Source organism: Puma concolor, chromosome A2 (assembly GCF_028749965.1).
Source record: "Puma concolor isolate L17-30 chromosome A2, mPumCon1.1.hap2, whole genome shotgun sequence".
In the NCBI taxonomy this organism is placed as follows: domain Eukaryota; kingdom Metazoa; phylum Chordata; class Mammalia; order Carnivora; family Felidae; genus Puma; species Puma concolor.
The window spans coordinates 24001899-24019003 of record NC_141668.1 but is presented as its reverse complement, the minus strand read 5'-3'; the positions used below and the strand labels follow the sequence as shown (position 1 = coordinate 24019003).

At 42.0% G+C, this 17105-nt stretch overlaps 1 protein-coding gene and 1 pseudogene across 6 annotated transcripts in view; one reads left to right on the top strand and one right to left on the bottom strand.

The window, feature by feature from the left end:
- Positions 1-975: 975 nt before the first annotated feature.
- Positions 976-4811, bottom strand: LOC147583064 (uncharacterized; annotated as a pseudogene).
- NRF1 (nuclear respiratory factor 1) overlaps positions 3295-17105 on the top strand; it is a 145618-nt gene continuing 131807 nt past the window's right edge. For 5 of the 6 annotated variants that reach the window (XM_086690386.1, XM_086690368.1, XM_086690349.1 and 2 more), the window contains exon 1: positions 3295-3448. The gene's annotated coding sequence lies outside the window, so the exon portion shown is untranslated. Of the gene's footprint in view, positions 3449-3479; positions 4044-17105 lie in introns of those variants that run through there. The other variant, XM_086690359.1, reaches the window with a different exon arrangement.

The window sequence follows — 17105 nt, the reverse complement described above, 5'->3', positions numbered from 1 at the left end:
CAAATCAAGGTACATCTCTCTGTGAAATGCCCCACATAACTTCAATTCTGATTACCTGAGTAGGGCCACTCATTTGGTTCTCAGCACACACTCTAATTTTTTCTGGGTGATCAGTCAGTCAAATGACCAGCAGCTTATTGAAAGCAAAGCCAACCTAGGAATCTCCTTCATTATCCAGGCTGCGGAACTCCCTATAAGTTCTCAAGGGTCTGGGCTTCTTTTTATCCTTGCTCTGGACCCTAAAGTTAAGTCATTTTAAGCCTTCCTTCTTCTCTTCTTTCATTTTATTTTTAATCTGAGAGAGAGAGAGAGAAAGAGCGCACATGAGCAGGGGGAAGGGCAAAGGGAGAGAAAATCTTAAGCAGGTTCCACGCTCAGATGGAAGTCCAATGTGGAGTTTGATCCCACGACACTGGCTGGGATTATGACCTGAGGCAAAATCAAGGATTGGATGCTCAACTGACTGAGCCACCCAGGTGCCCCTCTTCCTTCCTTCCTTCCTTCCTTCCTTCCTTCCTTCCTTCCTTCCTTCCTTCCTTCCTTTTTTCTTTCTTTCTCTTCCTTCTCTTTTTCTTTCTTCTTTCCTTCCTTTCTTTTCTTTCTTCCTTTTCTTTTTTCTGTTCTTTCAAGTAACCTCTATATGGGGCTTAAAATCACAACCCCAAGACCAAGAGGCAAATACTCTACTGACAAAGCCAGCCAGGCGCCCCAAGTCATCCCCTCTTCCTTTTTTTTTTTTTTTTTTTTTTAATTTTTTTTTTCAACGTTTATTTATTTTTGGGACAGAGAGAGACAGAGCATGAACGGGGGAGGGGCAGAGAGAGAGGGAGACACAGAATCGGAAACAGGCTCCAGGCTCTGAGCCATCAGCCCAGAGCCTGACGCGGGGCTCGAACTCACGGACCGTGAGATCGTGACCTGGCTGAAGTCGGACACTTAACCGACTGCGCCACCCAGGCGCCCCCATCCCCTCTTCCTTAATGCAGCTACTACCTACATCTTACCTTATAGAATTGTCTTCCCACATTATCCTATCTGTAGTTTTTGACTTCCTTGTGCTGAAGCTGATCATTGTGACTTCGCTGGAATCCATTCTTTTAATCTCTTAGGGTAGATTTTTCTGCTTTTTTCCTAAGACTGATTCTAGAATCTTTGGTTATCCAGAATAAAAAGCCTTTTGGACAGAGCAACTGGGGTACACAGGCTCATTTGTCTTAAGAAAATAATTTGCATTTCTGAGGAGGGTGGACATATAGGTCTCTCGTTATATGTTTACTGAAGGTCTACTACGAGCTGGGCATTGAATGGTATATAATCATGAACAAGATGAAATCCCTGCCTTCCTGCAGCTTCTGGATTACAGAGAATTCATGGTCTGAGAAGTGCTGTGGAGAAAGAGTAATGCAGTGCTTTCCAACTTTTTGTAGCTGTAACCTAGTACGAAATGTGTTTTATATCATGATTCAGTACAGATACACACACCTATATACATACACTTCTATATCTGAAATAAAAGTTTCACAAAACTGGAGCCTTACTAAGTTTGGTGTTCTCTGATATTTTCTATTTCTTTTATGATATCTTGGTCATTACCCACTAAGTTAATTATGTGCTTCATCAGTGGGTATCAACCTGCAACACGAAAATCCCGGTAATGGTCAAGAGCATAACTCTGAGGTTAAGCTGATGGCTTTCAGACCTGGCTCCACCTCTTACTGTCTGGATTTGGGAAAGTAATTTCTACGTGCCCTTGTTTCTCTATCTGCAAAATGAGATAATAATAACAGTAATATCTGCCTTGTGGACTCTCCTTGGGAATTAAATGAGAAAGGAGATAATGTGTGTAAAGGACTAAAAACAGGGCCTGACACATTGTGGGTGCTCAATAAGCACAAGTGAGCACAGAATTTTCTGGGTATGATGATGGAAGAGTCAAAGCACTCAACTGGGGGGATGGGAGAACGCTTCTTGCAGAAAAAAATGGCATTAATGTTGAGACCTTAAGAAGTGGCGGGAATTATTCAAGTTTGAGCGGGTGACTCGAAGGAGTAAAGAGTGAGAAGCAAGTTCTGTGCAGAGAGAGCAGCCCTTGCAAAAATTATGAGGCGGGAGAACTTTCTGCCTTGTATGACTTGAGAGCTTCCCAATTTGGCTGCAGTCTGAGGGAGGTCAAAGATGGCAGCAAGAGTGAGGTCATGGAGGGCTCTGAAGCCAGCTCAAAGAATTTTAGGCTTTAACTTACGTGCGCTGGGATCTCATTAAACCTGTTAAGCAGGGAAATGACATGATTTACTTTTTTGAAAGACCATTCAAACTGTAGGGTGGAGAATGGATTAGGGAGGGCAATTCCTGTGGCAGGGAGATCATGAAGTCTTTTGCAGTGTCTTGATTAGAGATGATAGAGTAGCCTGAACTAACCACGCATCTTAATGCAATGCTTCTTACATTATGCTGTCCATGAGAATCATCAGGACGTGTGAGTAGGAGCGTTTTTAAAAATGCAGGTTCCTGGGCTAACAAGCCAAGATTGTGGCGACACCATTCGGGGCCCAGGATTTAAGTAATCATTGTTAGTGGTTCTGAAGCATGTAGTTTCCTCATCACACTTTTAAAAACCAAGAACACAAACTACCTCTCCTATGTCTCTTACATTGTTTTTCTGCTACCCACTCCTCTTTACTTCTCACCTGCTTCGGCGGGGGGGGGGGGGGGGGGGGTCCCTCTTGCTTGCACTCCACGTACAAAACCCTTGAGAGCAAGGACTTCGTCTACATCTTCAGTGTGCCCAGGGCAAAACTGGCACATAAAGGGTCCTCTAGAAATGTTCGCCAAACGAATGAATGAGCGGATAAATTAATATATTGCTTTGTACACAATTTTCTGCTTTTAAATACTTGGGCAGGGTTTGAAATCGGAAAACAAAGGTCATTCCATTAAGAGGATGTAGATACGACTGGCAAGGCTGAGGAAACAGAGGAAGCTAGTTACCGATTGCCGAGGCTCATTCAGGAGGTGCTAATTCTCGGGGCCGGGGGGCGACAAATGTTACTATTTCCAGATTAGCAACCATCTTGGGCTGCTTGCGCCACTCTCCCGAGAGTCCCAACTAATCCAGTTGCCTCCGTGGTTCCGGCCCCATCCAATCCTTTGAAGCTAAATGCGTACTCGAGGAGGCCGAAGATAACGGCAGGGACCCTAGCTCAGAACCCCCTCCGGGCCAGCCCCGCAGAGGCAGCTCCGACCTCCCCATCATGGCGGCCGCCGGGCGGGGAAGCCGAGCCCGTGCGTCGCGTGCGTGCCTCATCTCCCTCCCCTCCCCCTCCTCGGCGGCGGCGGCGGCGGCAGAGGCGGCAGCGCTCGCCATTGCCGCTGGTGGCAGGAGGCTGCGAGGAGCCGGCGCGGTCGCAGTCTCCACGGCGCAGGCCCACGGTAGCGCAGCCGCTCTGAGGTGAGTGCCCTACCGCGCAATCTCCAGCTATTTCAGCCCCGGCGCAGCCGCAACACGCCGCCCGCCCGCCGGCCGGCCGGCCCGCCCCGCAGCCTGCACCCTGCCGCCCCCGGCTCCGGGCCTGGGCCCCCGCCGGATTCGGCCCGCCTCGGGCGGGGGGCCCCGGCCCGGCCCAGTCAAACCGCCACCCCGAGGATGCGCAGGCCGCACTAGGCCCCAGGCGTCCTGGCGGGCTCGGGAGGGAGGCGCTGCCCTCCCGAGAGCCCCAGGGTTCCGGCCTCCCCCGCCGCCTGAGGCTCTAGGGGCCGCGGCCTCCTCTCCACCGTGGAACCCGGGGCCCGGGCCCGGCCTTCCCGCGGGCTCGGGAGCGGGAGGCCCGGGAGAGCGCGCCGGGAGCGGGAGGTGGGCGGGCTGCGCGGGACCGGAGCCGCGGCTCCCCGCTCGCCCCCTCGGCCCTTCCCGGGGCTGGTCTGCGGGCGGCGCGGCGGGCTGGGCCGGGGCGCGGGAGCTGCTGTCTCCTGCGGGAGAGGAGGCTGGCTCTTGGGCGGCTTCCGAAGCTTCCCTCCCGCCGGGGTGGCGTGGGCTTGTTACCCAGGTAGACCGGGGGACGCTGGAATATGGCGCGTTGCCCACCTTCTTGCAAGTTAGGAGGCGGCCCGGGCAGCAGCGGCGGCAGTTGGAGGAGGAGGGCGCAAAGTCCTTTTGTACGCAGAAATAAGGAGCGACATTGTGTTTTCTTCCCCAGCTGAGATGCTGCCCGCGGAGGGGCCTCGGTTCTTCCTGTGCCTGGGGTAGTGGTCCCCTGGGTGAGGAGAGGGGGAGTGGCGCGACCCTCGGAAGGAACAGAACTGTTGCCACTGTAAAGACGGGGTCTTGGCCTTGTGCATGGGTATTATCTCATGTCCCCAGCCTTTCGGGGAACTCAAGGGTTTGCCCCTGCATGTTGTCCACCTCACTGTGCAGTGATGTCCACCGCCTCTCTCACCTGTTGTGTCGTTGCCGCTGGTCCCAAAGTTTTATAGTGCATCTGACTGTATCCATCAGAACTTGGAGTTGTTTAAAAATCTTAGTATTTTTAGGGCTTCAAATGATAATCTGCTCCAGCCAGTTGGAGGAGCTGTTGCCTGAACTCCATCCCTTCTTAAGCGTTAGATTAGAATATATTAATTCCTTACTTTAGAGCTGGTGTCAGTTGTGCTTAATTCTTTCTGTGGTCAGAGCAAAATTCACATTTTCTTAAGTATGTAGAGACAATGTATCGGGAAACTTCTAAAGCGAAGGCAGTGTGAGTGAACCTGTCAGCTTGGACAGTGCTCACAGGAGAATGGGTATGTGCATCTCACCTTTTTCCCCAGGGCATCATCTGTGCCCACAGTGATCCTTTTCCTTTTCCTATTTCATCTTGGTCCAGGCCTTTAAAAAAAAAAAAATCCTTTTACTCTGGCTTTTAACAGTAAGTTATTGGGTTGTTTTTCACTCAAGGAAAGAGGGGAGGAGGGGCCTTGGAGATGCTGGGGATTTTTTGTTTGATTTGTTTTTAAAATTCAGTAGTAGTATCCCGAATCCCTAGAATTGTGTTTGAAATTAGTTTGACATGTTTTCTCATAAGGTAGTGAAAATATGAGTATTCTCTCTGCGCATGAGTGTAATTGCCTTGTTTTATGAGCAGGAGAGGAAACATACAATTATCACATGTAGTGCATATATTGGGTCCTAAATTGTGTGCAAAATTGTTTGTGTCAAGGGACTTTTTATTTTTTTCTGACAGGAGTTAGATGTGACTTTTGATTGGGTTCATGACAAAGACAAAAAATATAATGAGATTAATAAATACTGCTTACTATTTTTTGGCACATCCTTATTTGAAATCCTTTGATTTCATCCTATGTGCCTTTCCTCCCCCCCCCCCCCCGTCCAACGCAACATATATGACAAAAAATGACTTTTTGCTTAGTAGCTGTCATATTTCTTATTTAGCAAAAAAAAAAAAAAAAAAAAAAAAATCTTAAGCGTTTTCATGGAAATAGATTTCTTATCAGGTTTTAAGGAAATTTAGCTTCTGGATTTAGGAAGTAACTATAAGAACAGGAAATAATGAGAGACCTTGTCCAGATACAGAAAGGATTTCAGGTTTCCCTTCCAATTCATGTATATTCCCCAAATTATAGGTTTCTTGTTTTTATTGAATTGCAAGTATACATCCATCTCTAATTTTGTTAGGGAGCTGAAGACAAACTCCCTATGATTTAAATACCTGAATTTGCATTGCCTATGTACTGTGAATTCAACCAGACCCCTGAGTTGGTCTTCGAGAAGTATTTTATGTGAAGTAATCACAAATGGGTAACTGTTTTAAGGGAAATTTAAGCTCCTTGGGGTCTGGGATTAACTTTTTTATACCTCTTTCCTTATATAATGATATTCAGTAAATAACTGGGGAATAATAATGATGAACAGTAATTTTTGGAATTAAAATTTTTTTTCAAAAGTATTTGAAAAGACATATTGACTTTTGGGTTTTGAAAGGTCTATGAATTGTCAGCCTATAGAAGCACACCCTCCAGTCCTCTGGAGAACAGGAAGTTATTGCGTGTGTTCAGCTCCTGTCAGACCTCTTTAGGCAAGCCCAGCTTTGTGTGGCAGTGAGCTTGTTCATCTACTCAGTGCCACTGTGAAAAACTGGAAGTTTAAAGTGGGAACTCTGGGTTGTTGAGTCTCAGAAGTGTCTACTCTAACCTCAAGAATTTGAGTGCACCCTCTTGGGTTGTAATTAGTCCAGGAAATGTGATATTTGAATTTAGATGTTTGTGACTGTGTGATGCTCATTAATTATATAATTATATGTGTGTGTGTGTGTGTGTGTGTATATCTATGTATGTATATATGTATATAGTGTATATTGTATTTGGAAAAGCAGCCTTAAAATAAATACCGATCTTTTATTTTCTTAAAAAAAAAAAAAATTAGAAGATTTTTCTCTCCGTTCTTTCATGTTTTTCTTGAGAGTTAAAGCTAGCCTGAGCTTACCCAAATATAGTTTTCCATAAATGCTCAGTAAAACAGCGATGAAAAAGAAACCTACATGTTAAGCTTATTTAGACCAAGTCCAGTCATTGGGTGGGTTGTTTGTTTGTTTTTGAGGCTCTGGATACATGTCAATTTTTGTGCATTATGTATCATAGTTCCTTTCTTATTAGCTAGGGGATAGATTATCCACTTTCTGGACTTTTCAGTTAGAACTTTTGTCCATCAGTATTCTCCTAAGGTGAACAAGCTGGAAGAGAAAGAGTAAAAGGAGGTGAAACAAATCAATTTCAGGTGTTTCCAGAAGATTACAACCACATTGAGCTATTGGAAACTTTTAATCCTGGAGCAACAAGAATGCTTTGTCTGAAGTTATTTCGATGTAATATGGACAAAACTTGGAAAATGAAAAGAATTTTTGACTGCTCAAGAAAAATAAGTGGATTATATATGCTTTGGAGCATACATTTTTTTTTTTTTCTGAAGTGCAGTTCAGAATTAGGCTAATGAGTTTTTGACCCTGCTCAGTGCAGTTTAGTTACTGAAGCTTCAAACACATTTCATCATGTCTTTTTTTTTTTTTTTTTTTTTGTCTTTTCACCAGGTCTGTATGCCTAAAATGTGAACATTTATATGAACTGAAGAAAAGACAGAAATAGAAGTTTAGAGTGAGATTCTAGTATATTTTTAAAAGACAAAAAACAAAAAAAGTAGGGGACAGTTATGGCAGGTCTACCACATTTGTGATCTGAGGCAAATCTGTATTCTGTCACCAACAGCAGTCTCTTAGAAGATAATTGTATCATATGGAATCTTCTCCAGAATCCCAGACCGTGTAGCCTGCCTTATCAAACTGCTCCTAAGCTATCAGATCATTTCTTGAGGAAACCAGGTCTGTTAAGGGAGGTGTGTGTGTGTGTGTGTGTGTTTTGGGAAAGTTGGTGGGGAGAAGAGGGAGAAAGGGTGATACTGATAAAAGAATCTAGTCTTATAGATTGGGATGATCACTGGAATTTTGGACATGTATTTTTAAAAGAAGCTAAAAGAGCTAATTATGTATGGGTCATCTGGTGACTTAGACTACTATTTATAGTGTATTTAGTATATAAGCATATTATTTAGGTTAATTCATGCATGCTGATTTCTATGGTTATGAATGTGTAAATTTTGGTTGAGATAGTTGGACAAGTGGACATTTTCTTAAGAACTCTTAAATGGTGCCTGTTGGATAAACTATGCCAAACCTTTTTCAGAATCTTGAAGAATGAGATTTGTATGCATAAACGTTAAGACTATTTTTAAAAAGGAGCTTGTATTTTACTATTGGTAATTGTAAAGTCTTTGCTTTTTAGAACTTGGAGAGTCTGTTTTGTTGCTGCTCCTGAATGCTAATGTGGTTAGGCTGGCAGCTAACCCTACAAAGAACAAGAGGAAGTGAGGAAATGTCCCCATGAAACCTTGCTTAAAACTAAGCAGTAGATTAGAAATGGGGAGTGAGGGACTAGGGGACTTAATTATTGTTTTATGTTCAAAAGGGGGCATACCCTCCATTGAGAAATAACCTTAACTATGTCCTCACTTTGGAGTTTTGCCATTCATTCACCAGACATTGATTAAAGACCTACTTTATTCCAGGCACGTGTTAAGTGCTACGGTAACATATAAACCACAGGCCTTTTCTACTAGGGGAGAAAGATAAGGGCTCAACTATCCATTCCTATAGCATGTTGAGAAGTAAAATAAAGAAAAATTGGTGTGGGATTTACAGAGGGAGAGGGTGAGTGATGCGAATAGAATAAGTGAGGTTAGGGAAGACTTCATGTAGGAGATCTTTAAGTAGGGCTTGGAAAGGTGAGTCGCTGTTTCGCCTGATGGAGAAGAGGCTAGGAGAAGGGCATTGATAGTCTGAGAAATAGCCAGTAGTAGACTTTTCTGTACTTAGGGAGTAGTGGGAAATGAAGCTGATGAGGTTGTGACCTGATTGGGAACAGCATGGGGGAGTTCAAAGATTAGAGTTCGTTAATGAATGATGATGCCTTTAATTAAGATAGGGAATGTATTGGGATAACAGAATTTGAGGAAGAAGGTAATAGGGTATGGTTCTAAATGTGGGAATCGAGATATGTCATACACGTCACTATTGACAAATTTGGGCTGGCGCAGAAAGGGAAGTGGGGATCAATTATGAGATTTGTATTCATTAGCATAATGTCATCTAGAAATTGCCAAAGAGTATAAAATCAGGACTGAAGAAAAGACTAAGGGCGACCTTGCCAAGCAGCTACATTTGTAGGTCAGGTGGAAGAAGAGGGGCTTATGAAGGAAGTTGAAAAAGAATGGCTAAAGAGGTAAGATAAATAGTATGGGGTTGAAGAAGCTGAGTCTAGAGGGTAAGGGAATTTTAACGGGAAATTTAGCAACCTGAAATACTACAGAGAGCTCATTAGGGTGAAAACTGGATTTGGCAATTCAGAGATAAAAGGAATTTTCAGAGATAAAAGGTGTGTGTGTGTGTGTGTGTGTGTGTGTGTGTGTGTGTGTGTATTGTTTTGCCAGGAATCATGATAGTTTAAACACAATAGATTTCGGGAGCATTATTGAATACAGGGGGTAAGGTTATAAAACCCGATTTAATAGATGACCCATGCTTAGAAATAGGTCCTATTCTTCCCCTTCTCTTACGGGAATTACGGTATAAAAGCTTTGGGAGGAAACTTAAATTGTAACAATTAGAGTTTATAGATTTGGGGTGCCTGGGTGGCTCAGTTGGTTAAGCATCAACTTTGGCTCCGGTCATGATCTCGTGGTTCGTGAGTTCGAGCCCCATGTGGGCTCTGTGCTGACTGACTGCCTGGAGCCTGCTTCGGATTCTGTGTCTCCCTCTCTCTCTGCCCCTCCCCCCCTCATGCTCTGTCTCTGTCATAAATAAACGTTAAAAAAAATAATGGAGTTTATAGATTTGAGTGTATAGTACAGTATGTTTGAGTTTATAGTCTCTTAAAATACAAATTCCTTTTGAAGAGTTTTGAGGTTTTATAATATTTACATGTTAAGTGCAGAGGTACTTTAACCTGGGTTTTATAGTTCTGGGACTCATGGATATATTTTGGCCATGTAACCCTGATCTCTTGAAACTGTATGAAAAATTTTGTATGTGTGTGTCATTTTTCTGGGGAGAGGGTCCATAACTTTTCTGAGATTCTCAAAGCATTCTTGACACACAGAAAAGTCAAAGCCTTTTCAGTATTGGTAATTCAGTCAGATATTTATTGTGTTAGTTGTCTGAAATCAGTTAACCAGATTGACTGGGACAGACCAAGGGGAAGAAATTTTGAGCGAGTATCTCAAGTGAGGAACTTTGGGAAGATCTGAGGCACCTCTAGGAGATGGGACTACGAGCACCAGAAGGAAGGTGGGAGGAATGTCAAAGCAAAGCTTCACCAGTTTCAGAATCTTGCCAAGTCTTCTGGATTCCTTGGGGTTTTGTTTTGTTTTCTGGGTTTTTTTTTTTTGTTGTTGTTGTTGTTGTTTTATACTCCAGGATTCACACTAGTATATGACTATTCATGCACTATATACAATGGGCTTTGTGGGGGATCAAGTTACTATTTTATTTTTATTTTATTTATTTTTTATTTTTTTAATGTTTATTCATTTTTGAGAGACAGAGTGTGAGCGGGGGAGGGGCAGAGAGAGAGGGAGACAATCCAAAGCAGGCTCCAGGCTCTGAGCTGTCAGCACAGAGCCTGATGCAGGCATTGAACTCACGAACTGTGAGATCAAGACCTGAGCTGAAGTCAGACACTCAACCGACTGAGCTACCCAGGCTCCCCTCAAATTACTATTCTAAAGAGAAAATAAGTTTTGAAAGAAATCTAACTGGTTCATAGATTGCACTAAAATTTTTTTAAGTTGGGAGTTGCTTATACTTTGGAAATTTTCTAAAATGCACAAATGTTTCAGTCTACTCCTTTGGGGCAAGAAATTCTCTCCTTGCTTAATTTTTCTGACCATGAAATGAAAATACCATTGGACCCCTATAGGGTCTTTCAGAAGTATGACAGTTATGGAAGGGCAGAGAAAAGGGGACAGAGGATCTGAAGCAAATTCTGCACTGACAGCAGTGAGCCCCACGTGGGCTCGATCTCACAAACCAATCATGACCTGAGCCAAAGTTGGATGCTTGACCGACTGAGTCACCCAGCGCCCCAGAAATTTAGGCAAATTTTTAATAATGTTCCATATTAGATCTTATTTATTCCAAAATTATTTCATTCTAAAATTTTAGATAACTGGTCATTTTTACTTTCTTCCTCTATAATTTTTGGATCTTTGATATTAGGAGACAGTTTTGTTAGCTAGGCCCTGGTTCAGGGTGATCTCCAACTTATTTTGAGAGAGTGCGTGCATGTGCACGTGTACATGAGTGAGTGGCAGAGAGATGGGGAGAGAATCCCATCTAATAGTGCAGAGCCTGACCTGGGGCTTGATTCCATGAACCATGAGATCATGACCTGAATTGAAATCAAGAGTCAGAAGCTTAGCTGGCAGCCACCCACATGGCCCAGTGATCTCCAACTTTTGATTGTCATCCTTACAAGTAGAATTTTGAGCACACATTCTGAATCACATTTATTTATAAATGATGTTCCTGTGCTCTTGTACTAATACATTTATGTGCTTTATAAACAATATAGAAGGTGGGGCGCCTGGGTGGCTCAGTTGGTTCAGCGTCCCAATTTCGGCTCAGGCCATGATCTCAGGGCTTGTGGATTTGAGCCCGACGTTGGGCGCTGTGCTGACATTTCAGAGCCTGGAGCTTGCTTCAGATTCTGTCTCCCTCTCTCCGTGCCCCTCCCCCGCTTGCACTCTGTCTCTCTCTGTCTCTCAAATATATAAATAAAAACATTAAAAAAGTAAAAGTGTATAGAAGGTAGGAATTTTAAAAGGACAAGGTAAAGGTGAAATAGTTTTTTTTTTTTTTTTTTTTTAATTTTTTTTTTTCAACGTTTATTTATTTTTGGGACAGAGAGAGACAGAGCATGAACGGGGGAGGGGCAGAGAGAGAGGGAGACACAGAATCGGAAACAGGCTCCAGGCTCTGAGCTATCAGCCCAGAGCCCGACGCGGGGCTCGAACTAACGGACCGCGAGATCGTGACCTGGCTGAAGTCGGACGCTCAACCGACTGCGCCACCCAGGCGCCCCTGAAATAGTTTTTTTTGATGTCTTGCAAATTGAGTTGATGGTGGTTCAGTAGCTTATGAGTTTGATTAGCTTATTTTTATATTTGTTCATAACTCACATGTTTTCTATAATTAATGCCAGCAATGTTTTTCTAAAGTGCTCATTTATTTATTTTAAAAGATTTGTTTATTTTTGAGAGAGAGAGTTGTGTGCACACACCTGGGGTAGGGGCAGAGAGAGGGAGACAGAGGATCTAAGGCAGGCTCCATGCTGACAGCAGAGAGTCAGATGCTGGGCTCGAACTCCTGAACCATGAGATCAGGACCTAAGCCAAAGAGCGACGCTTAACTGACTGAGCCACCCAGCTACCCAACGCCAGCAATTTTTTATAGAATACCCTATAGAAGTATTGGTAAGTGCAAGAAAGCAATGAATAAATATTTTGGGTAATCTTAAGCATAGAAAATGTGTGCTTGTAACTTGTAATTAGCTTGTGTATGTGGATTATCTTTACAGTCACTAAACCTACAGATAAGATCCCTAAATAGAATTGGAGTATTTTTTTTTTTTAACGTTCATTTATTTTGAGACAGAGAGAGACAGAGCATGAGCAGGGAAGGGGCAGAGAGAGAGAGGGAGACACAGAATCGGAAGCAGGCTCCAGGCTCTGAGCCGTCAGCCCAGAGCCCGACGCGGGGTTCGAACTCACGGATGGTGAGATCGTGACCTGAGCTGAAGTCGGATGCTCAACCGACTGAGCCACCCAGGCGCCCCAAGGAGTATTTTATCTTATCCTTTGTTCGCTGCGTTTTGGTCCTTTGTCTTTTTTTGTTGTTGTTTAGAAACGTACTTTTTTAAAATGTTTATTTACTTTTGAGAGAGTGCAAGCGGGGGAGGGGCAGAAAGAGGGGGACAGAGGATCCGAAGTAGAAGTAGGCTTTGTGCTGACAGGCTGACAGCAGGGAGCCCCAGGTGGGACTCGAACTCATGAACTCATGAACCGTGAGATTATGACCCTAGCCAAAGTCAGACGCTGAACTGACTGAGCCACCAGGTGCCCTAGTCCTTTGTCTTTTATTAAACAATTATGAAATAAAATTCTTAGCCCCTACATAAAAATAACCCACCAATTAAAGAACCAACCAAGGCTTGCTAAATAAAAATGCCATCACAGAAGTAGTCTTTTGATCCAAAACTGGCTTCAGGTACTAAGTCTAAGAAAGTAATGATTCTGGCATCACCAGTTATATAACAGAATGTTAAAATTTTTGTCTTTTCTTCCTTAATTTTTGGTTCTATATTTTAAAAATTTTTCTATATTGAAAATAAATAATTTTTGTAGCGAGCAATTTAACAAAGAAAACCACCCAAAAAACCCTTCAAATTAAATGGTTATCTTTGATTTATAAGCATATCGGTGATTTTCATCTTTTTTCTTGTAACTTTCAAACTATCTTTAGTGAAAATGCGTTAACTTTTATAACCTCACCCCCCCGCCCCCCCCCACCCCACCCCGAGACACACACACAAGCATGGATGATATAATTACTGCCCTAAGGACTCACTGTCAGATTTTGGGCAGGCAAGTTATTTATCCTCACTGGGCCTGTTGTCTCACTTGAAAAATGAAGAGGATAGAAATGATATCTAAAATTTCTTCTGAATAAAAATTCCTTCTAAAATTAATTCTGAGTCTGTGTTATGACATGTTAATAAATCTGGTATTTTCTTAAAAAGGTATGTATATGTGTTCATTGTAAGAAAGCAAAAAGAAGAAAATTTAAAATATAATTATACAAAGATAATAATAGTTTTAGATATTCCTTTAGGGGTATATGTATGTGCATGCACATACTGTATATGATAAATGGAATTATACCCTGCATATTGTTTTAAACCAAAAATGTCTGAGGATATTTAATTCATCTGTTTATCTTTGCCCTGAAATATTCTTAGTGCAGCAGTTGTAAATCCGTTTGTTTTAATGAAATATTAAAGATATTGAAAAGTTTGTCTCCAAATTCAAATTTGTTCAGAAAATGCTTGCTGTTTGTTTCGTGCTCTGTGTGGTTTTGCTGAGGTAAGGATAACTTGGAGTAAGGGCGAAAGGGCTTGCCTGTGAAAGCTTACTTAGTGAAGAATGAAAGCTAAATCCTGGGTTAACCTCAATTTCATTCACATAATAATTCCTTTTTTTCTCCACTCTGCTCTTGTACTTCCTGAGCTAAGATGGCTATTTGCAAGGTAGTTTCTGAAGTGAACAAGTTCATCTCAATATATTATTGGTTCTTTTATTTTACCCTGGGACCTTCTGAGTTTTTCTGTTCCTATTGAGAACAAATTAGATATTAGTAGCATCAGTAGTATAATACAGAAGTATTAATACATGGGTTTTTAAGCATTATCTATGGGGATTTCAAAAGATTTTGTACATATAAAATTAAATATGTGTACAAATATAAAATGCTACGTAATCTCATTTGTGCTTCCCCTCAGTGAAGTACGTGGTATATATAATACTAATTTTATGTAAAATAACTTGATTTTTCTCAAAGTTAACTTCCTTAAAGATTTTATACAGTGGATTCTCTTTGCAGTTGGTAATATAACCCAATTTTCCTGCCTTCTCATTTAGGTCTGTCTTTAATCCCTCTGGTAGTTGGTTTGCTTTTTGTATTTTATACAAAATGGAAAACAAACCTAGGGTAAATAGTTCCTTAGTTATGGCAACTAAAGTCCAAAGCAATTTAGTCCTTTTTCAAGCAAGTATAGTATAAAGCCTGTGGAAGTGTGTGTCTGAAGAAAAAAGTTTGATTTGTTTATTCTCTTCCCTTTTACTTTGAAGATTGGAATCTTTTTTAGGAGAAAAACTATACCTGACAGTTAAGATGCTTAAGTCAGGGCCGCCTGGGTGGCTCAGCTGGTTAAAGCGTCCGACTTTGGCTCAGGTCATCATCTCCTGGTTCGAGGGTTCAAGCCCCATGTTGGGCTCTGTGCTGACAGCTCAGAGCCTGGAGCCTACTTGGGATTCTGTGTCTCCCTCTCGCTCTACCTCTCCCCTCCTCACACTCTCTCTCTCAAAAATAAACATCAAAAAAATTTTTTTTGAAAAAAAGATGCTTAAATCCATGTCTTCCAGACAGCGAGAGGTAGAAAATCTGAGAATAGTACGTACAAACTTATTGCCTCTTAAACTTGTTTTCAGTTTTTGTGTCCAAAATACTTGAGAACAGTAGCTAATTCTAAGTTGAGAGTCCACCAAGATGAATTGTCTTTATTCTGAAGAAATCCATTTTGTAGCCAGTGAGTGGTATATATCCAAATATCCAGTGCCCTTTAAGTAGGTAATCTTTGTTTAGTAGTAATTTAGGGCTTTGAGTACAGTAGTGATTCTTGTCTTTTAGGTTAGCATGATTTTGAAATTATCTTTTTTTAAGAATAATGATTACCGGGGCTCCTGGATGGCTCAGTCAGTTGAGTGTTTGACTTCAGCTCAGGTCATGAACTCACAGTTTGTGGGTTCGAGCCCTGTGTTGGGCTCAGTACTGACAATTCAGAGCCTTGGAGCCTGCTTCAGATTCTGTGTCTCCTTCTCTCTCTGCCACTCCCCTGCTCGTGCTCTCTCAAAAATAAATAAATGTTAAAAAAAAATTTTTTTAAGAGAATTGATTACTTTGTAACAATAATTGGTTTCCCTTAATGATAAAAGTCTGTGCAGTTGTTCCATGTAAATATGCACACTCAGATTCGGCCTACAATGAAGTTTCAGAACCCTATATCCAATGGCCCAGTTGGCATTTCTTGGATGCTTCAGAAGCACTTCTCAAAATGAAATTCCCTTATTAAACTTGGTCCTGTTCAGCTCTGGCTCACCTCAGTGAATGGTACCACCATTTCATCTGGTTTCTTAGAAACTTTCATCTTTCAGTGCCACCAAATCCTTTAGAAAGTTTATTTAACTCTCTAAACTCAATTTGCCCTCTTCATTTCACCTTTACCACTTATGTCTGAGTTGCTATGGTTTCTTTCTTGGACTGTTGGAATAACCTCCAACTGGTCTACCTGCATCCACTCTGGCCAAGCCCTAGTCCATTCTCCTCAGTGCAGCCAGAATGAATCGATCTTTTCTAAATACACAGCTCTGGTCATTTCCCCCATTGAATTTAGGATGAAGACAAAGCTCTTTTATGTGGTACCTAGTAACTTTTGGACTCATTTTGTATCAGTCATGCTCCCCTAACTATAAGGTCTTTCCTGCTGGTGTTCCTTCTGCCTGGAAAGCTTTTCCCTTTCATCTCTTTTTAATAAAATCATATACATTTTATGACTTTGAGGTCCGTCCTCGAGCATAATTTCCTCAGGAATTTTATTCAGATCTCCCTCATTTTTGCACTTTGCCATGTGTGTTATACATGTCATTTTACATTTGTTTGTATATTACTCGATACATGTCTGTCTTTCCCACCGGCATGTAAAGCTTCATGATCATAGATACAAACATAGTGTCCATTATCAACCACAGTGCCTGACAATGTAACAAGCAGTCAGTATTTATTTGAATGATTGTGGAAACATTGCAAAATTCATTTAATATTTTACCTTATTACCACACTTTGTGGTGCCATCTAATACTTTATAATTTCTGGGAACGCCGGGTGGAACCAGATTCTAAGTCAACTAAGCCACCCCTCTTCCCCAAAGTTACATGATCATCAGTCTCTCCTTGAACACATCCAATGATAGGAAATTTACTACTTAACAAAGGCTGTTTAATTTTTAATCTTTAAGACATAAATTAGAAAACTTAATTTCAACTGAAATTTCTCCCTGTAAGTTTTACCTGCTGGTCCTACCTTTTGTTCTCTAGGACTTCCCAAATCAATATTTTATACTTTCTTTATAAAGTCCTCTGAGTTGCCTTTTTTTAAAAAAAAGTTTATTTTTGAGAGAGAGAGAACATGCAAGTGGGGGGAAGGGCAGAGAGAGCGGGAGAGAGAATCCCAAGCAGGCTCTGCACTGTCAGTGCGGAGCCTGATGCCATGGGGCTGGATCCCACAAAACCGTGAGATCATGACCTGAGCCAAAATCAAGAGTCAGATGCTTAACCTACTGAGCAGGTGCCCCTTTTGAATTGTCTCTTGGTTTAAATGTCCCTGGGACCTTCAGCCTTCTTGGAAAGGTAATGGGGTATGCTGGAAAGAGTTGAGGGGGCTGTTTCCTAGGGCTACCATAACAAATTACCATAAAGTAAGTGCCTTAAAATAACAGAAATTCTCTCATAGTTCTGGAGCCCAGAAGTCAGGAATCAGGTGTTTGTAGGGCCACAATCCCTTTGGAGGCTCTAGGGAGGAATCTTTTCTTTACCACTTCATGCTTTTGGTGACTGCTAGCTTTCCTTGACTTGTGGCTATATGCCTCTGTGAGCTACTCTCTGTATAATCTCTGTT